The sequence below is a fragment of the Microcaecilia unicolor genome, chromosome 4, assembly GCF_901765095.1.
Source record: "Microcaecilia unicolor chromosome 4, aMicUni1.1, whole genome shotgun sequence".
NCBI lineage: Eukaryota > Metazoa > Chordata > Amphibia > Gymnophiona > Siphonopidae > Microcaecilia > Microcaecilia unicolor.
In genome coordinates this window covers 214,198,210-214,219,873 of record NC_044034.1, presented here as the reverse complement: position 1 = coordinate 214,219,873, position 21,664 = coordinate 214,198,210, and the positions used below count along the sequence as shown (strand labels likewise).

At 41.6% G+C, this 21,664-nt stretch overlaps 2 long non-coding RNA genes across 2 annotated transcripts in view; one reads left to right on the top strand and one right to left on the bottom strand.

Annotated features, from left to right (window-relative positions):
• The first annotated feature begins 2,099 nt into the window (after positions 1-2,099).
• On the top strand, positions 2,100-20,318 carry LOC115468011. Its single transcript, XR_003941802.1, has 3 exons — positions 2,100-2,200; positions 3,149-3,158; positions 20,308-20,318. It is a non-coding gene; the product is annotated as an uncharacterized LOC115468011 (long non-coding RNA).
• The window catches only part of LOC115468010, a 178,276-nt gene continuing 169,759 nt past the window's right edge, over positions 13,148-21,664 (bottom strand). The window contains exon 4 of the long non-coding RNA XR_003941801.1: positions 13,148-13,561. This is a non-coding gene — a long non-coding RNA (uncharacterized LOC115468010). The remainder of the gene's footprint in view (positions 13,562-21,664) is intronic.

The following is a 21,664-nucleotide window of genomic DNA, read 5'->3' as shown; positions in this document are numbered from 1 at the left end:
ATTATTAGTAGTAGAGTCAAGACAAGCATGATGGATAAAGTTAGGAAACCCTTTAGCTGTCCTAACTGTATGCCCTTGCTTAACCAGTTAGCAGATTGAATATCATTACTAAGTGCCAGTTCTAGAGTACCCCAACATTAACTAGACATGGTCACATGCAATATTTATCAGCACTACCTGCTTAAGTGGCGGATAGCCAGCTCATCTGGGTTTAACGGGGCAGGAGCCTCTCCTGGCCTGTTAAACTCTTTTGAGTATCAGTCTCTTGCATTTTTAATGTGATTTCTAATAGAATAAGAAATTACTAAAAATGTTCTCCTCAGAGACCCAACACAACCTCTGAGAATGAAGGGCTGCCAAACCAGAAACCCAATTCAAGCGTAGTGAAGTGAGAGAATAGGCCTCTTGTAATAACTCCCTGTACCTATGACTCAAAAAGGAGTAAAGATTAAGATTTTGTTTGTCTAATATGATGAGCTCAGTTTGTGCTTTGGTACCTACTGCTATGTGAATGACAATTGAACACCTCTCAGTTTTAAATACTGTGTTGCCCTTAGAGACTTTGTTGAAATATTGTTCCTCTCTGTGGGTTCATTTCCACATCTATATGACTAGATTTATGTATCCCTGACTCACATCCTAACAAAACAGGTAACCCCATTGAAACCCCAGTCAAGCATATTTCAATTAATAAAGTTTCTGTGGATAAGTTTTGGGCTTTTGGAACCCAGAAAGTTCATGTAAACATGGGACCTTTAACTTGTAAGCCATTCTCTGCAACTTCCAAGGCACATTTTCTCAGTTTATTCATGGAAAATTGTTGTCTTAAGAGAGAGAGAAAGAGAGAGACAGAGAGAAGGAAGTATGGTTTACTCTATGAAACACTAGCTGTGCTTCCCACCCATTAGATAAATTGTTGATACCTTTGTAATGATGCCAAAAATCAGAATCCAACTTTTTTTTTCATAGAGAGGGTCTTTACTAGGAAGAAACAGTGCAGAAAAATACATTTGTTGGAACCTATGGAAATACTTGAAAGTCACCATGTGAAATGGAACCCAAAGTCTCCTTTTTTGTTTAGAGAAACTCACTTTAAAAGATAAGAGCATAAGTATTACCATACTGGGACAGACTGAAGGTCCATCAAGCCCAGCATCCTGTTTCCATCAGTTGCCACTTCAGGTTACAAGTACCTGGCAAAATCCCAAAACAGTACATCTTATGCTGCTTATCCTAGAGTGCACCAACCTGCCTAAGATAAGCGTTGTGTGTATTTTTTGAATTAAGAATGTTGTACAAGCTTATAGTCATGAATTAATGATAGAAATAGGATGGTGGAGGCTGAGTCAATGATTAAGCTATGAACACGAGTTAGTTATTCACCTATTGAGTGAGAAAATATTACCGTGTTGAATATATGAGACTCTACCTCACTTTACAACAACTACTTAGTCTCTACGTTCATTATATTTGCATTCATACACTTTGTGTATATTTTGTTTGCGATTTTTTATCCTAGAAATAAGCAGTGGATTTTCCCCAAGTCCACTTTAATAATGGCTTGGACTTTTCTTTAGGAAGCTATCCAAACTTTTTTAAACCTCACTAAGCGAACTGCATTGACTACATTCTCTGACAAAGAATTCCAAGTTTAATTACAAGTTGAGTAAAGAAATATTTTATCTGATTCATTTGAAATGTATTACTTTGTAGTACTTTGTAGTTTCATTGAATGCCCCCTAGTCCTGGTATTATTGGAAAGAGTAAACAAGCAATTCACGTCTACCTGTTCCATTCCACTCATTATTTTATAGACCACTATCATATCTTGCCTCAGCCCTCTTTTCTCCAAGCTGAAGAGCCCTAGCCACTTTAGCCTTTCCTCATAGGGAAGTCATTCCATCTCCTTTATTATTTTCATTGCCCTTCTCTGTACCTTTTCTAATTCCACTATATCTTTTTTGAGATGCAGTAACCAGAATTGAACACAATATTAGAGGTGCGGTCGCACCATGGAGAGATACAAAGGCATTATAACGTCCTCATTTTTGTTTTTTATTCCTTTCCTAATAATACCTAACATTCTATTTGCTTTCTTTGCCGCTGCAACACATTGAGCAGAGGGTTTCAATGTACCATCAACGATGACACCTAGATCCATTTCCTCGTCGGTGACTCCTATTGGGAAACCTTGCATTATGTAGCTATAGTTGGGGTTCCTCTTTCCCACATGCATCACTTTACACTTGTTCACATTAACATCATCTGCCATTTGCATGCCCAGTCTCTCAGTCTTGTAATGTCCTCTTGTAATTTTTCACAATCTTCTTGCGATTTAAGAACCTTGAATAACTTTGTGTCATCAGAAAATTTAATTACCTCATTAGTTACTCCCATCTCTAGATCATTTATAAATATGTTAAAAAGCAGCAATCTCAGCACAGACCCCTGGGGAACCCCACTATCTACTCTTCTAAAGAGGTATTAGGGAGGAGGTATTGTTCCTACCCTCCTGCCTCCTACTTTTTAAGGTACAGGAGGGGGGGGGGTCACTAGACCACCAGCAAGATTTTTGCTGGGGGGTGTCAGAGTCCACTGGATCACCAGGGATTTATTGCATGGAGGGCCGGGGGTGGCGGGGTCCACCAGACCACAATGGATTTGTGGTTGGGGGTGCAGGGATGGTGGGAAGGGGTGCCAGGGTGTTGGGTCCATCAAACCACCAGGGATTTGTGCTTGGGCAAGCTGTCAGATGCATCTCACAACTTCGAGCCAGAAACAGCGACCGATGCACAAAAAGGGACCATGCATTCATTTGCATGCAATCCCCTTTGTGCATCAGTCGCTGTTTGCGACTCAGTAAGTTTTACCATGGCACCCATAATTAATGGGTGCCTCTGTGCCTAAGGTGCTTAAATAGGTAAGTGCTACTTTTTCACACATAGATGTGGACAAAGGGGCATCCAGTCTCAATTACCTAGTTATAGAATTGCCCTTCACATGCATATAAAATGGATCCTACAAAATAGCAGGAGGCACAAGAACAGCAAAGGTGGTCCAGGAAGGAGGAACAACCAATGATGCAAGCAACATACTTTTACTGAAGAAGGAGCCAACTTGACCAAATTGGGTCCATCTTCAATAAAAGTAACTACTTGGTCTCTTAATCAGGTGGCCTGTTATAAGATTACCCTCACATGTTTAGTCAATGCTGTTGACTATATGTGTAGCTGTGCTGAATTTTTTTATTAATGTAAATGCCAGCACCAGCATTTAAGGGAATGTGATGGCCACCATTGCTGAATATTGGCCCAAATGTTTTCTAAACAGGAGGCTTTCCTGAACCTTTGGGAAGATATTTTATCTCTTTGTACCTGAGTTTCTCAGACTGTGAAAACTGGATTCAAAGGAATGGCATAGAAAGCTTTGCTGGGAAGGTTTACATAAATCAATTCCCATGACAAAGGCTGTGATTTCAGTACAGTCAATATTTCAATTGGAAGTGGTCTCTGGTGATTATTTTTTAGAAAGTGAGTGGGGGAGAAGTGCAGGGCCTATGAGATGCCATGAATGAATTCTGCAAAGGAAAATGAGATGGCCTTAGGCCAATGACAAAACACTGTTTTGAGACTTTTCTTTTTCGTTACTTTCCAATGTATGTGGACATTTTACTTTTTTGTTCCTTTCCAGAGTATATATTTTTATGCTTGCAAGAGGTTAAATAGTTGATCTATGCCCATGAACTCAAATCCTTGTCCAGAGGAAAATCCATTCTTGCAGCAGATTGTGAAAAGCATACATAAACTTCTCTGAAAGTAATTCTGGATATAGCTTTACCTCATAAAAAGCGATCCATGCGTAATAGGACACATTTCATGCTAAACACAAAACAATTTCTTTCAGTGTGACCCCCATGCCCGTAACTTGCATGGTTTGTGCAATTTTTCAGTGACAGATGTGGTAAATTAAGGACAAAACATCTGGTCTTGGGATTGTGTGTTTGTGTGTGTGTGCACGTTGATTTCATCTCTGGATAGGAGAAGAGCCTGTTGTTGAGTTCCCTTGTTTTCCCTTTCTTTGAAACACTTATGAGAAAGCTTATTAGCTTCTGTAACTGGAAATTTACATGACTAAGGCTTCCCTGCCTCTGCTCCTACCCTCCCTTCTCTTCTCCTGTCCCCTGTGAGTTAGCTGTAAAGGCTGCTAACAGTTTTCCTACCTTCTCTTCTACCTCAAGCAGTGAAAATAATGCCCACTAGGTTTCCCTCAGGGTACAGAGCATGCCAGAGCTTTCCAAGAATCTTTGCTCTTTGCCGGGAAGGGAATTCCAAAAGGAAACAGGAACCGTCAATGCCAACTACTCAGACAATATCCTCCTGGAGCAGCTTGGCTTTTAATGAATGTCTCCATTCAAAAAGACATTTTCCCATTGCATCCTGACAAAACAGAATTTGTCATCATCCTGTAAGCATTAAATCCTTACAGTATTTAAAATTTGGTTCTTCAGCACTAAAATGTAATTATTTTGAAGGCTTTAAATAGTAAGCTGAGTATTATAGGCGCTCATGGTCATGGCACCAGCGGCGTAGCAAGGGGGGGGGGGGGGGGGAATGCAAAGGGAGCGATTGCTCCCTGAAATGGATTTTGGATGGAAATGGCGCCTATGTGGATTTTAGAAATATGGTACTGTTTTTCGTGGTTTCCAAATATTTCCCTGATATGACTTCCACTAGTCCACTTGTTCGATTGCTTCAAAAACTGTCACAGCATCATGGCTGTGTCTTTGCCTTCTCCCATACACCCTGCATAGCTTTAGCACTTCCCTCTCATCTGGCCCCTCAGCCTCCCACTTGCACCAGTTTTACAAAAGTCTGTTCCCCCTAATGCCAAAACCTGGTTATGCCTCTGCATGGCATTGCAAACAAACAGCTCCAGGTTTCAAATTAAGCAGAGAAGGCACATGCCTAAGGGTCCTGCAGTGAAAGAGGCACCCCCTCCACAATTCCCATCATCCTCTGTACCAATACAGAACAACCTATGCAACAGAATCTTATTAGACCCATCCCATTAAAAGTGCATTGGAAGACTGAAAGATGCTGAGAACATGTGGAGAGTGATGAAGATAAAATGAACGTACTAAACAAATACTTCGGTGATCAGAGAAGAAAATCCTAGAGAAGGACTGTGGTCGGCTGCTGAGGGTATATCTGGGAATGGAGTGGATATTGCATCGTTTACAGAAGAAAGCGTTTATAAACAACTGGAAAATTTGAAAGTGGACAAAGCAATGGAGTCAGATGGGCTATATCCAAGGATACTGAGGGAGCTCAGAGAAATCCTAGCAGGATCTCTTAAGGATTTGTATAACAGATCTTTAGAGATGGGAGACGTTCTGCGGGATTGGCGATGAGCGGGAACAGGGAAGAAGTGGGAAACTACAGGCCAGTAAGCCTCATGGTTATGGCAGAAAAAATAATGGAGTCACAGTTGAAGGCAAGGATAGTTAGCTTTCTATAATCCAACGGGTTGCAGGATCTGAGGCAATATGGCTTTTCCAAAGGAAAATCCTGCCAAAGAATCTGTCTGATTTCTTTGACTGAGTAATCAAACAAGTGGATGAAGGACATGCACTAGATGTAATCTATTTGGATTTCAACAAAGCCTTTGATATGGTTCTACAACCTTTCTGTGGTTTTTGCAACTACATTCAAGGTGGTTTACATAGTATATACAGGTACTTATTTGTACCTGGGGTAATGGAGGGTTGAGTGACTTGCACAGAGTCACAAGAAGCTGCAATGAGAATCAAACCCAGTTCTCTATGAACAAAGTCCACTACACTAACCACTAGGCTACTCCTCCATGCCAAAGGAAAGAGATGTAAGTAGTGGAGTGTCTCAGGGTTGGTACTTGGGTCTAGTCTATTCTATTCTATCCTATGACTTTTATACCACTTTTAACAAAACTTCAAAGCAGTTCACAGCAAGAATAAATATCTCATTCAGATATAATATATAAGTTCTATATATAGTTAGTTCTTTAAAAAAAAGATCTAATATTATAAGGAGTGCAAATATGATTTTAAAATGTTCTGAAAAAGATATAATTAGATATTAATTGTATAGACACTAGTAAACTATTCCATATTTTTGAGCCCTGAAATACAAAAGAATGTTCCTAGCCAGATTTCAATTTCATTTTTCTTATGGAAGGAATGTCAAGGGTCAGATTTTTTGAACTCCTCAGATGTCCCCTAAGACCTGAAGATGATATTAAATTTCCTGCCATAACAGAATTCATGCCGTAAACACATTTATAAATCTGACAAGCTATTTTAAAATGTATTCGAGATTCTAATCTTAACCAATGTAAATTGTCCAAAAGAGGATTGACTTCACTGAATTTTCCTAAACCAAATATCAATCGAGTGATTCTGTTTAATAAATTTGTAAGAGACATTGTTGAAGGGTTAGAGGGGAAAGTTTGCCTTTTTGTGGATGACACAAAGATAGCAAATAGAGTAGAAATCCCGGAGGGAGTAGAAACCATGAGAAGAGATTTCCAAAAATTAGAAGAATTGTCAAAGGTCTGACAGTTCAAATTTAATGCTCTTGGGGTGCAGAAATCCAAAGGAGATGCACCAGATAGGTGGAGAAAGATTGATAAACACAGCTCAGGAGAGGGACCTTAGGGTGATAGTGTCTGAGGATCTCAAGGTGACAAACAATGCAACAAGGTGGTGGCCAGAAGGATGCTAGGCTGCATAGAGGGGGTATAACCAGCAGAAGAAAGGAGGTGTTGATGCCCCTCTAAAAGTTGTTGGTGAGGACACACATGGAGTATTGAGTTTTTGAGGCTGCATCTTGCTAAGGACATAAAAAGTCTTGAAGCAGTTCAGAGAAAAGAGACCATAATGGTATGTGGATTGCATTACGAGACGTATGAGGAGAGACTTGAGGACCTGAACATGTATACCCTGGAGAAAAGGAGAGACAGGGTTGATATGGTACAGGCATACAAATATTTGAAAGGTATTAATTTACAAATAAACCTTTTCCAGAGACCGGAAATTGGTAGAACTAGAGGACATGAATTAAGGTTGCAGGGGGTGCCAACTCAGGAATAATGTCAGGAAGCACTTTTTCACGGAGAGGTTGGTACATACCTAGAATGCCCTCCCGCGGGAGGTGGTAGAGATGAAAATGGTAACAGAATTCAAAAATGCTTGGGATAAACATAAAGGAATCCTGTATAGAAGGCATGGAACCAAATAAGCTTAGTGGTAATTAGATGGCAACACCAGTAATTGGGAAGTGAAGCCAGTGCTAGGCAGACTTCTAAGATCTGTGCCCTGATCGTGGTTGGACAGATTCATCTTCTGTAACTGGAGAACAAGACCAGTGCCAGGCAGAGGTCTACGGTCTGCACCTGATAATGGCAAGGAGAAATCAGCATCAAGTATTACATCATACCTTATGCTATGAGTTTATCTTGTTGGGCAGACTGGATGGACTGTACAGGTCTGTATCTGCTGCTATCTACTATGTTACTATAAGCCATAAAGGGGAAGGAGGGCCAGTTGCCATGAGTCTGCTGCTATACCTTTAGGAGGGTGGACCTGGGATGTGCCACTCAGATTTAGCAGTGCTCGGGAGAAATAGCTACAGATCCTGAGGAAGAGGCATCCCTATCACTGCTGCATATCTTTGGAGGGGAATTCTCTCATCTCTGGAGGGGTTATCCTCTCCCCACTCCTGTTCCTAGAAGCACTTATGAGGAAAAATGATTCCACAAAAAGGGTAGGAACCAAAACCCAAATATATAGGATCCGATTTTCAGACTGCAGAAAGTTGCCAGGATGCCTCCTGCGGTCAGCATTGAGCCTGGATATTCAGTGCTGGGCCATTTCCAGTGACTGGCATTGAATATCCCGGTGTTTTTTGGCTGGTTTAAATTTAACCAGCTAATATTCAGCACTGCTTGGTTATGTTTAAACCTTTCAAAGATATACCTACTATTTTAGCAGACTAATTTGGCCACCAAACTTAACTGGCAATGCGCTGAATATCGACGGATGGCTGGTTATATCAAGTGATACAACCAGCTATCTGCTAAGCACTAACCGGCAATATTCAGCAGGAGATAGCCAGCTATCTCCTGCTGAATATTGCCAGATAGCTGGTTAAGTGCCGTTTAACCAGCCTGGAGCGGTTTCTGGCTGGTTAAATGGTTTTAAATATCGGACAGATAATGCAAATACAGGGGAAAAAAAAGTTTACCTTGTGTCCCCTCTTTGGGTGGTTGCCAGCATTGGGGAAGTCCCAGGGGAGGGATTCAAGATGGAAGAGGGAAGTGGAGCATCGTTAGGCAGGCTGCTGGCTCTGGGAGGAACCAGCAGTGAAGATAGGGAGACAGGACAGCAACACCCGCGAACCCAGAAGTGCTGCAGATCATGACTTACGGCTACACTCTGGGCCATGGGAAAGGGAAGAGGCAGGCAGAGCAGCCGAGTTAGCCACCACACTCACTGGTGATATGGCAAAGAGGGGGTACGCTGGGAAGAGAGCCACAGCACCCAGAAGAGGGCCACTGGTGCAAGGCCAGTTGCAGGGAGAGGAGCAGAGGCAGCCAAAAAGGAGGACTGGTGTGAAATCAGAGTCAATTGGAGGAGAAGAAAGGAAGAGCAATCCCAGAAGTGGGCAATACCTAGAGGGAGTATGCCAGAGAGTTGCAGGAGAGAGAAAGAAAGAGAGAGAGAGAGAAAGAGAGAGAGACAGCTGGGCTACAGAGAAGGCACAAGCAGAGAAAGGCACAACAGCAGCAGAGACAAGCCCGGGCAAGCCCAGAAGAGGAGAGAGGGAGCTGCAGATTGAATCCCCTGGAGGGGGAAGGGAGAGAGAGAGAGAGAGCCCTTGTGAACAAAGGTGAGTCCTGAGGAAGTGGGGCAGGGCAGAAAATATCTGGGCAGAGCTGCAGAGCCCTGGACAGTACTGGACGGTGGTTGAGCTGAGAAGAAAAGGACAGAAAACAGGCTCTGGCAAGGGATGCAATGGTCAGAAGTATGAGGAGAGCACCTGGTAACAGAACACTCACAAGGCCGTGCTGGTGAGCACTGAGAATGGCTGGGCAGAAAGTAGTACTGTACTGTGGAGCTGTACTATGCTGGGAATAGGCCAAATCTGTACTGGGAACAGTGCAGAGTTGTACTGGGAGCATTGTTGGGCAGTAAAAAGCAGTGCAGTCCCGAGCAGAGCTTAAGAGAGCTGGGAAAGAGCAAGAAGCTGGAAGGGAGCTGCATGGCTGGAGCCCCAAAACAGTGAGAAGCTGAGTGTCTGTCAGCATGAGTGCTTGTCCTGAGAAGATGAAGCCTGCTGTGCAAATGCCTGCACCTGATGGCCCACTGTGAGTGTCCACCTGCACCTAATGGGAAAGAGATCCTATATCTGAGTGGATTTAGTGTGAGGGCCTACCATTTCAAGTGCCTGTCTTGAACAAAAGAGCCTGCCCTGAGAAGAAGCAGTCTAGTCTTAGCTTCTATACCTGTGAGGGGTATCTTTTACTAAAGCTTAGCTCGAGTTACCTGCAGCAGGGCCCATTGTATTCCTATGGACCCTGCTGCAGATAATTCAAGCTAAACTTTATTAAAAGACCCCCCTAAGTGTCTATCTGCACCAGAAGAAGCCTACCAATTTAAGTGCCTGTCCTGAAGAGAAAAGCCTGCAATCATGAATGTCTGAGAAGGAAATCTGAAGTGAGTGCTCTCATCAGAAAGCATGCCTCTGTGAGTGCCTTCAACTAGAGGCCTGCCTCTAGGAAGGTTAGTTTAACTGCCTGTCAGTTCAAGTAGTGGGTATAAAACAGGTGGAAAAAGAAAACAAGAAAGGGGATATGTGCTGGGAGAGTTAGATAGAAATTCCCTTTGCTTATCCTTTAATTTAAATTCAGTTAGTTCACAAGGCTCTGTTGCCAAGGAAGATACTGACAAAGGTTAAGATGCATAGACCGAGGATAGGGAGTCAAGGTTTTCCCTTTTTGAGTTTTGTTTGAGTCAGGCTTGTAGGTAACCTGGAGTTCTTGAGTCAGTGAGCTGACACTGACACCTGAGGAGATGTGGATGTGGAGACGCCAAAAGTACCCACTACAAGACAGCTGCAACGCTAGAAAAGACTTATTATTACAGCAATATCATTGTGTGCACATGAATTTATTTCAATAAGAAAACCTCAGATCTGAGTATACTAACTACCAGGGCCGCCAACAGACATAGCCAGGCCCGGGTTAGAGCCGGACTGCCACAGCCCCCCACTCGCGCCGCCGCCCTCCCCATACTCACTTTGCTGCCCCCACACTCGTACTGCCATAGCTGCCCACCCCCTTACCTTTCTGTCTTTGCCTCCAAGGGGGAGGGGGCCCAGACCTGGCACCGGCAAGCCACTTTTTGCGTGCCTACTCCCATGATCTATCCTCTCCTGCTCCTGTCTGAACCCGGAGTCAGAACCCGGATGATTGCATTAATGCAATATCGCGCTAATGCAATCATCTGGGTCCTGGGCGACACACAGAAGCAGGGGAGGACAGACCCAGAAGCAGGCGGCAAGAAGAAGCTTGCCGGCGCTGGGCCCGGGACTCCCCTTGGAGGTCAGGCCCAGGGAATTTTGCCCCCCTTGCCCAACTCTCGGTGGTCCTCCTAACTACTGGTACACACCCGCTGTAAAATATTTACCTGAGGGAAGTCAGGATGTGTGTGAATCCGCTAAAACCTATAAAGTAAAATTAAGATTTGAGAACAAATTTTGTGTTATTACAGAAGTTAAATTGAAATGTCGGTAACTTTAATTGCAAAACTTAAGCATCTTACTGCCTTTGTAATTTATTACAAAGTATTTAACACCTTGTGCCATTCTCTTTAGTACCATCTAACTTTAACAATTGGTACCAACTTAAAGAAGCATATCCAAGTGTTTCCATTTATTATTACTACGTAATAAAATATCTAAAAAAAAGTTTTTCTCAAATCCTTTGGTTGCATGGAGTTTATTTGGGAACCCTACTAGAAACCGTGACATTTCTATCAAACTATTTATTTATTGTAATTTTTTACTCCGCCACTAGGGGGTGACAATATCAACAGACTACAGTCTTGATCAAAGTAATGAACATTTATTCCATACCACAATATCAATATTTTATTTCATCTATGAACTTTTATCAGAGTAGGATTGAAATTTGGATATTTGGATATGCAATATTCTTAAGATAAATATTTCCTACTTTATTTATGATTAGTTAACCTGATAATAGCTTCTAAAATGTTCCATTTATGTGCAGTGTGAGTATAGAACAAACGGGAGAAAATATTCCTTCTCTCAACATATAATTAAACTCTGGAGTTTGTTGCCAGAGAATGTGGCAAAAGCAGTTACCTTGGCAGGGTTTAAAAGAGATTTGGATAATTTCCTAAAACAAATGTCTGTAAGCCATTATGAAGATTAACTTGGGAAAATCCACAACTTTTTTATAGGATAAGCAGCATAAAATCTGTTTACTCTTTGGTATATTGTCAGGTACTTGTGACCTGGACTGGTCACTGTTGGAAATAGGATACTGGGCTTGATGGACCTTTGGTCTGTTCCAGTATGGCAAGGCTTATATACTTACGATATAACTGAGAAATAACTGATGTTATGTCATGTTAAATACCCAGGCTAATATGACTCCTTTAGACTTAAAAATCTCAATCAATATACTTTGGAAGAAAGGCAGGAGAGGGGACATATGATAGAGACATTTAAATACCTACAGAGCCTAAATGCACAGGAGGCGATTCTCTTTCAGCAGAAAGGAAGCTCTGGAATGAAGGGGCATAGGATTAAGGTGAAAGGGGATAGACTCTGAAGTAATCTGAGGAAATACTTCCTCATGGATAGGGTGGTGAATTCATCGAACGGCCTCCTTGTGGAAGTGCTGGAGACGAAAACAATGTCTGAATTCAAAAGAGTTTGGAACAAGTACAGAGGATCTCTAAGAGAGTGAGAGTAAATGGCATAGATGAGCAGACTGGATAGGCCATGTGGTCTTTATCTGCCTACATTTTTCTATGTTCCTCTGTTTCTATGATAACCAGAGCTGATATTGTGATGTCATAATGACTCATTCCACCAATGTCTAAGAGCCAACCACTTCAGTGATGTCACAGTGGCTCAATTGCCCTATACTTGGCTCATATTTATTACATATAGAAGTGATTTCAATTTCTAGAGATATTTCTTTTTTTCTTTAATTAGGAGGGGAAATTATCAGTATGGGCTACTGTTATATGTGTTATTTTACTTTTAACCTGGGTTATTAGTAACTAGGTCCCATTGTTTCAAATGGGACCTTTGCTAAAATAGTATGAGTCCATGGAAAATAACATGTCTTAATAGTAGCCCATATTGATAAGTATACTCCTTAGTTATCCGAGCACTGATCTAAATATTGACCTGCTCTTGGATAACTGCCGGCAGCCATACATGACTGAAATATTCAAAGCTGGTGCCCAGATTAGGCCCTGCATCGACAATCAAGGTCTAATTTAGCACATCAGTGGCTTTAAAATTGCTGATTGTTATGAGTTGAATATCAAGGAGTAAATTTGTACCTGAGGCAATGGAAGGTTGAGTAACTTGCCCAAGATTACTAAGAGCAGCAGTGGTATTTGAGACTGACTTCCTTGGTTCTCAGCCTGTTCCTCTACCATTAGTCTACTCCTGATTTTGAACATGTAATTCTTGAATATTGACCCCTATGAAATTTTAAGACCCTAATATTTAATTTGAAAAATGAGTAATTTTGTTTGTTGTGCAAACTGAAAACGAGTCCAGTCTAAGTCTTTTCCTTTAAGATCATACCATATTCACTTCTTCTTACAAAAAGGCTAAAGTTTTACAAAACAAGTAGTCCCGGTAAATAGCAGAGGGGTAAAGCATAGAGAGACTCTGAGGCCCTGGTAGTTAGTATACTCAGATCTGAGGTTTTCTTATTGAAATAAATTCATGTGCACACAATGATATTGCTGTTATATTGAGTCTGTGTGTCTAACGCCACAAGCACAAAGATAGCATGGGCCCAGACAGAGATGGGGCCGTGCCATCAATTAAAGCATTACTGAGTTTAGCACACCAGCTGTTTATTAATCAAATTCATGTTTTACAGATAGTGGTCTCCTGTCATTTATAGGTCATTTCATATTTGTTAAGAATTCATTGCATGCTTTCTAGCTCACATTGCAACAGTTTTGATTAATCCCTCTATACTGTAAGGAAGTGGATAAGCATGAGCATGTTAATGCAGCACCATTAGAAATTCATGTGTCTTATCAACAATCAGTGGGCATGCAGGATACTACCCTGAGAAGCTATAACATGAAGACCTTTCCCCCAGCAGTACATCCCTTCACTCTTTTTTCCCTGTTGGTGGTCTCAACCTCCTTAGTCTGAGACCCCAGTTTCAGTCAGGGCAGCTCTTTGTTCCAGATGCTGACAAATCCATTTCCAGATGTGAAGCATGCTGGCATTTCCTCCTGGAAGACAAATTAAAATACCATTTATGAGAAGAAAAAAAACGGATGAAAAAAAAAGTAAGGCGGAACAATCAATAACATGCAGTAAATGGAAGAGATGTCAGTGGGTGTAAGAAAAGTACATTAGTCCAGTTTGGCTGCTTTTGTTACCATTGTTTGACTCCAACATTGGTGGCTGGCATTGCAGTCTCTTTGGGGACAATACTCAAAAGGTTTTATGAGGGCAAGCATGCATTTATCTGCATAAAAATGCCATTTGAATATACATAGAGACTTCATTTTCAAATTTCTGTGTGTACCTGTCCATACTTTGGACTTGTTTTCATGCAGACGGGAAGTACACAGACTCCCATTGTTTGGGCCAGTTACATTTTCAAAAGGTGTTTTCCTTGGAACATGAGATATAGTCCCAGGGAGAGTATGAAACTTGTCCTTCCCATGTAATAAAGCATAGAGCTCTAGCAGCTATAGTGGTCCCTAAGTAAACTGGACTCTTTGCTGGTTGTAATTTCTTTTACTAGACCAATCTCCATATCATGAGCCCCTTACTGCTCTCCAGCCCCTTAATTTGTTTTTTAAATCAGAAGCTCCTCTATAGTCTGAAGCTGCACCCCTCCCTATCCCCCTGGACATCCATAGACCCCCTCTTCATTCCTGGGACTTACCTGGGGGAGCTCCGTGGTGCTAGTAGGATGGGGCTGGAGCAATCCTTTTTTCGCTCCTGCCCCATCACTTCTTGGTCTAAAAATGGCAACATCCCTAGTTTGGGGGTTTTGGGAGGTCTGAGCCTGGGGAAGGGAGGGAGGAGTGGAGCTTCAGACTATGGAGGGGCTTCTAATTTAAAGATGAATTTAGGGGGAGTCAGAGATCAGAGGGGGGTCATGGTAAGCGGATTGGGGTGATCCAACATGGGGGGACCATTGGAACTAGGGTGTGTGGATAAACAGTGCAGAGCGATTGGGGGAGCATGGAAAGTGGGGCATTGGCTCATCAACCCAGAAGGTATTCAGGAGTCGGCCAATATTCAGTGTCAGCATCTACATAACTTCTCCCTGACTCTGTTCATGAACGTCTCTCCGGCTTGGTTTTGACTTGGCTAGTTGGTGCCAACATTCAGCTGCACTGCCTGGTTAAGTGCTGCTGAATACCAGTGATCGGCCTATGAAGCATGATTTTAAATGGGCAGAAGCCTCGCCTGCCTGCTTAAATCACTTTGAAATCAGGCCCTACATATTACTCTACTATGCTCATTTTCAAAGCATATAGATGTGTCAAAAGGCCAAAACGGATGTCCATGTACTTCAAATGTCAAAATCCTGATTTTGTAAAGGCAAAATAAGGACGTCCAACACTGCAGTATATCCAAATAGCATGGGGTGGTGGTGGGGGGGGTGGGGGGGGGGGGGGGGGGGGGTTCTGGGTATGTTTCGGATGGGACTAGCAATTACTGAAGGAGAAGAAACATCCATGTCTAAAAAGAAGGATGTCTTTATTTAAACCTGTTTCAGGAATACCCAGGTTACAGAAAGGAGCTCTGATTGAGCAGTTATTCAGTGGAGGTATTAAACCAAGCAAATCAGAGGGAAACAGCAACACAAATAATTGTGGAACGGCGACAGTGCATAGAGCCACAGATGGAACAGTAAGGCAGAGCCAGAATTCAGAGGAAGCAATTTATTGTAAGACCCGATATAGCCCATGTTTCGGCAAATGCCTGGTTTAAGGGTCTGCATAAATAAAAATACAACAATTAAAAAACAATACACTAAAATAAAATTGCATGCTATACACATACAAACACCAGAGCTGAGTTACAGCACAGTATGTCTTCTCCACTGTGACACCTCCTTAATCCCCCAGTGGTTGTTGTCCCCCTTCCTGTCCCCTGAAAGTGAAACCAGCAGAACATACCAGGCTCCATGACAGCTTCAGGTATTATTTATTTATTTGGATTTTGCTCATACCTTTTCACTAGTAGCGCAAGGTGAGTTACATTCAGGTACAGTGGGTATTTCTCTGTCCCTGGAGGGCTCACAATCTAAGTTTGTACCTGAGGCAATGGAGAGTTAAGTCAGTGACTTGCCCAAATTCATAAGGAGCAGCAGTGGGATTTGAACTGGCCACCTCTGACTGTCAAGATGGGTACCCTAACCATTAGGCCACTCCTCCACTCTTCCTTAACAGAATAGGAAGCAGATCTGAGGGGTAGGCTAGTGGTTAATGCAGTGGACTATAAACCAAGGGACCCAGATTTAAATCCAACTTTAACTCTTTTTTTGTTTTTAATTGTGAGCCCTCCAGAAACAGAATACCTACTGACCTTCTGCTCTGCATGGATGTCTATGTGGCCATTTTCTAAGAATGCTGCTATACAGACATCCATACGCCTTGTTTTCTTCCATTCAAACTTTAAGCATTTTAGTTTGTAAAATGGATGTTCATGGTGGATGTTTTTAGTGCATGGACGTCCATCTCACTTATTTTTGAACAGGCTATATATCCTGTTCGAAAATACATATGAGATGAAAGTCCATTTTGGATGTTCTGACTTGGCCGTCCTTTCAAAATGCCTTTCTATGCATATTAAAATAAGTGGATTGTAGTAGTGACAGGGTGAAACAGAGAGAACTGACTGCCATACTTTTCTCCACCCTGTGTCATCCATACTTTTTCCCAATTATTTTCCCATAGTTTGTCCACAACCATATTTCTCTTAAACTTGATGGAGTTTAATAGTTTATAAAATTGGAAGTCTGCAGTGACTAGAATCCACTCACCATACAGCTCTTCCATAACTCAGAAACAAACGCTCATAATAACCAGATTGTTTTTAATCCCTAATATTAAAGGTTCAATGGCAATGTTAATTAACCAGGGAGAAAGAGGGCATCCCTGCCTAGTCCCCTTAAAGAGGTATATTAGTGTCAAGAGAAGCACATTGACAAGGGGGACAAGCAACAGGACATGGATATTCAACTTGTCTTCCTGAAGCAGCGAGTTTCTAGCATAAAACAAGGCGCTCTTGTAGAAGAATGAGGAATCTAAGAGTGACTTAACTTTGACCATGTTTTATATAGAAGGAGATCAGACGTTGAGCACGGGGAAACCGGAAGAATCCTGGAGTCTGCTGAAAACCGGTAAATAGTGAATGGTGAAGGAATCAGCAGCAGTGGGGAGAAGTGAAAGCCATAAACAGAAGCGGAAAAGAACTTAAGAAGGATCTGTTCTTTTGCAGCTAAGTGAAGTGGTGCACCACTTGTGGGATGGTTGTGTTAAATATTCCCTGCTTGCTTAAATACAGTGGTCGGGTTCAAATAGTTAGAATTAGATTATATATTTTTGTAGTACTGTAGTTTTGAGAGATTCGGACACTTTTTCTCACAGATATTCATTATTTGATCATAAGGTTTTTTGGAGGAACTAATGATTTTTCTCCATAACGGGAGTTTTTTTCATTGGTTTGTTTTTTACCCTATATAGAATAACATATGGACCAATGATATAACTTTGCTCCTGATACAGTGGGGACATAATCAACAAGGGAGGAATCGTTCAGGAATGAACAGTCTCACTAGGAAGCTTTGAGGTCCTTGTATTTGTAAAAAAAGGTTCTTTATGTATCTATGAGTGAAATGGTCCAAATACAAACTGGCTTTTGAGAAAGTCTAGTGGTAATGGTACCAGTTTGATCCCATTTTTGAATAGTATGAAAACATTACTCCCATTCCATGTTATCAAAAGCCTTCTTCACATTCAGTGACATTGCTAACTCCAAGTCCTCCTGGTGTAAGGCAATTTGAAGGAGGTCACACAAAAACCATATGTTATCAGTAGAGGATCTCCCAATCATAAACCCAGTTTGCTCCTCTCCAAACCTTTGACAGCACCCTACTCAGCACTGTGGCCAGAATATATCTTACAGTCTGTATTAATCAATGAGATTGGGTGATACCATTTTGTACCATTTTGGACTCATACTTCTAATACCACTAGAGCATTAAAATAATACGCCAACTTCCCAATAACATCCTGTAGAACTCCATGGAAAACCCATCATGGCCAAGTGATTTATGTGGTAGAAAAGTTTGCATAGCATAGAGGATCGTCTGTGCTATTTTGGGCACTTCAAGTGTCTCCCTCTGTCTCTTGTCCAATCTAAGGTGAGGAATTTCACTCAAACATCAGGTAATTATGTCCTGAACTCCTCTTGTGTTCACAGTGTGCAATGCATATAATAACTGATAAATGTTGATAATATCTCTTCATGAGTGAAAACTTGTTGACTTTGCTCTATTGTTAAAGCAGGGATCCTCCCTTACACCCATAGAGTTAAAAATGTAAAATAGTAACACAGGAGATGTATGATAGGAGAGAGATTGATCAGCAGAGCTCAGCAGAGGAACCCTGGGGTGATGGTGTTTAAGGATCTTAAGGTAACAAAACAATGCGACAAGGCAGTGGCCATGGCAACTCTAGTAATTGGGAAACAAGGCTAGTGCTAGGTAGACTTCTACAGTCTGTGCCCTGATCATGGCTGGACAGATTTGGATGAACTGAAGTGGGTCTTTGATGACAACTTCAGTATTTGGAGAACAAGGTCAGTGCTGGGCAGATTTCAACAGTCTGTGCCCTGAAAATGGCAAGGACAAATCAAGATCCAGTATACATATGTAATATCACATTATACTTTATACTATGAGTTTATCTTGTTGGGCAGTCTGGATGGACCTTACAGGTCTTTATCTGCGATCATCTACTATGTTATTGTGTTACTATGTTATGCTTAGCTTGCTCAATTGCCCTCTTCATAGTAATATGCCTTTTGCTGGAAGACAGAATTACTAGATTGCGTACTATAAAGCTGGTTGTATTGACACCTGAAGTTTTAAGTGTACTTGGAATTCTTTTATGAATATCGTCTCAGCCTCCAGTTACTGGAGTTGGCCCTGCTGCTGTTTGTGGAACCCTGCATAAATGCAATTACGGTACCTCTAATTGTAGCTTTGAAGGCATATTGCTAAGGGGATATTGGCAGCCACACTCACTCAAATAAGCTTGTATTACTTTTTCCATATACTGCTGAAACCCCTGCACTTTGAGCAGACCACAGTTAAAATTCCACCGTCATGAGTAATCCAACTCCACAAAGCTACTTAGCATGCAAGAAATTGTGGCATGGTCTGAAATCACAATTGAGTAAATCTCAGACAACTACATTGAATAATAATTGCTTGGTGACCAGAAAGAAATCCATTTGTGAATATGTGTTATGAGGTGGTGAATAAAAAGTGTAATCCTTCTCACTGGGATGATAAATTCTCTAGACATCCTCTAAACCCATAGCTCCCATTATTGCAAAACTTGTCTGGCTTAGAGGCTTTCAATGGTGATCCTGACTTCTTGTTCAGTAAAATGCCTAAGATCATATTGAAATCACTTCCCACCACTAGTGGTGTGTCTTCTTGTTTGATTATTATCTCTACCAGAGTCTTAAAAAAGGAGATGCTCTGCTATTGGGGCATAGATTTTGAACAACCCAAAGCTCTGGCCTCTTAGGACTATTATGATATAAATCCATCTGCTTTCCTTGTCAGCACACTGGGAGACAACCGTATATTATAAAACTTATGTATCAGTACTGCCATGCTACATTTTTTCACCATGTCATACCACCTAGCCATTCAGAGTCTTTGAAATTTAAATATGCCTCTTATATATAGATTGCACATGCATAAGCTAATATTTTCATGTTCTTGATTGGATTGTTCAATCCCCTAATGTTCTAGGACAGGACTTTTAAATCAAAAGCTGTACCTGTCTCTTTAACCTGTCTTCAAAAGCATTATTCTGAGGTTTAGCTTCTTCAGGATTCTGGTGTGAGCAAGGAAGGGCTTTTTAGTATCCCATGGGTGACCTCTTACTAGACCCACATTCTGGAAACTATAAGCCTGATACAACCTGTTAACAATAACCTTAGCAACATGCTGCTTAAAAAAATACAATTATTACCCTGTGCCTAGTGAGCATGCCCAATCAAGCTCCATGTTCACCATCCTCCTTCCTTTTACCCTAACCGGTGTCCTGAAGTTCCTGGCAGTGTGGCTGCCAAATCTATTACATGTTACATTTTACCAAGCTGCGGGAAAAAGGGCCCTGCGCTGGTGGCGGGGGACGTTTTTCCCGTACACAAGGGACCTTTTTACCACTGCGGGAAAAAAAGCCCCCAGTACACATGGTCATGTGACCGGAGCCCTTACTGACACCCATTGAAGTGGCAGTAAGGGCTCCCGCGCTAACCCAGCAGTAACCAGGCAGTGTGTGTAATCGAGGGCCCGTTTACTAAACTGTGGTAAAAAGTGGCCTGTGCTAGTGTGGGTGCATGAAATTGGTGTGAGCTGGGCCATTTGTTACCACAGCGGGTAAAAAGGCCTTTTATAAATGGGGCAGTAAATGGTCGTGTGCTAATATTAAAAGTATCACGTGGCTATTTACTGCCTGAGCCCTTACCACCACCTATTTATTTGAAAATAAGGACTCACGTGCTACTCATGTGGTAAACAGGCAGCGTACGGCAATATGGCTGTGCTGCCAATTACTGCCAGGAATGCCCCCATGGTTGAAAATATAAAATTATTTTCTATGCAGGAAACAGCGCATGCCAACTTTGGAATTACTGCTGGATGCCCATTCTACCCCGGTGGTAGTGCGCAGTAGCCCTACAGTGGCTTAATAAAAGGGCCCCTAAGCCTTTTCTAAAATAACATCAAAACTGCTGACCTGATGTCTCAATTATCATCTCTACATTTTATGTAAAATGGGGTCTATATCTGCAAAGTTTGTGGAGTGAAATGTACACATCTGTATTCACCACTGTGCACAGTTATAAACCCTCATTACCCTCATTACCCAAAGGAAATGTCTTTGTAGGGGTGTGCACAGACATTTTTGTCTATTTTTGTTTGATTTCTCAACAAAACAAAACAAAAAGCAATCAATGGGATTTTTAAAAAAATACTTAAGGATTGACAATCTTATTTGCAATATTCAACAAAACAAAAAACCTACTCTGAGTATAGTACTAACTACGCAGAACTATTGATATTTAAATTTCTTTCTTATATTGCTACTGGAATGTTTTTCTTTTCTTTTCTTGATGCTTTCCTGTTAGCGGACTTTAATATTGAAAATTTCAATAAAGAAAAAGAAAAAAAACTATTGATACTCTGCTGAGGGAAAAGCTGAGCTTATTCACCATTTTTGCTCAATGCTCCCACTGCAATTTGTTCTGAGTCTCCTCTCTGTACTTCAGCCTTACTACAGTATATGTAATGAATTTACTGGGTCTGCTCTTGAAATTCATTATATGGGTCCAGCTATTTGGTGGCTCTCCAGGCCTTGATTTTGCCCAGTCTTTCTTGCTATCTGCTCTTTCCCCTCCTTCTCTAATTTCTTATTCTGTTTGTATTTTTCTACCCTTCTGAGGGAGCATGGTTAGAACTCAATTGCTCTTGCTTTCTGAGCTCATAATAACATAATAGATGACAGCAGATAAAGACTTAATGAGACCTTTTACTAAGCCGCATAAGCGTCTACGCACACCCGCCAAAATGGAGTTACCGCCTGGCTACCATGTGCCTCTTGTGGTAACTTCATTTTTCGTACGCGTCCGATACGTGCATCTGAAAAATGCATTTTATTTTCGGACACGCGTATTGGGCGTATGCCAAGTGGCATTTGACGCTCGTAGGTCATTACTACCCAGTTACTGTGTGAGACTTTACTGCTAGGTCAATGGCTGGCGGTAAGGTCTCAGACCCAAAATGGATGCACGGCAATTTTCATTTTGCCGCATGTCCATTTTCTGAAAAAATTTTAAAAAGGCATTTTTTACAGGTGCGCTGAAAGATGATTCTGCACATGCCCAAAACACGCGTCTACACTACTGCAGGCCATTTTTCAGTGCACCTTTGTAAAAGGGCACCTAAATGGCCTTCTAGTTTGCCCTGTAAGGTGATAAGGGTTGTGAAGTCCACCCAGGGATTTCTTTTTCTCTTCCTTGCCAGAAGTCCATGGCTGTTTTTCTTACTGCTCAACTTTATTTGA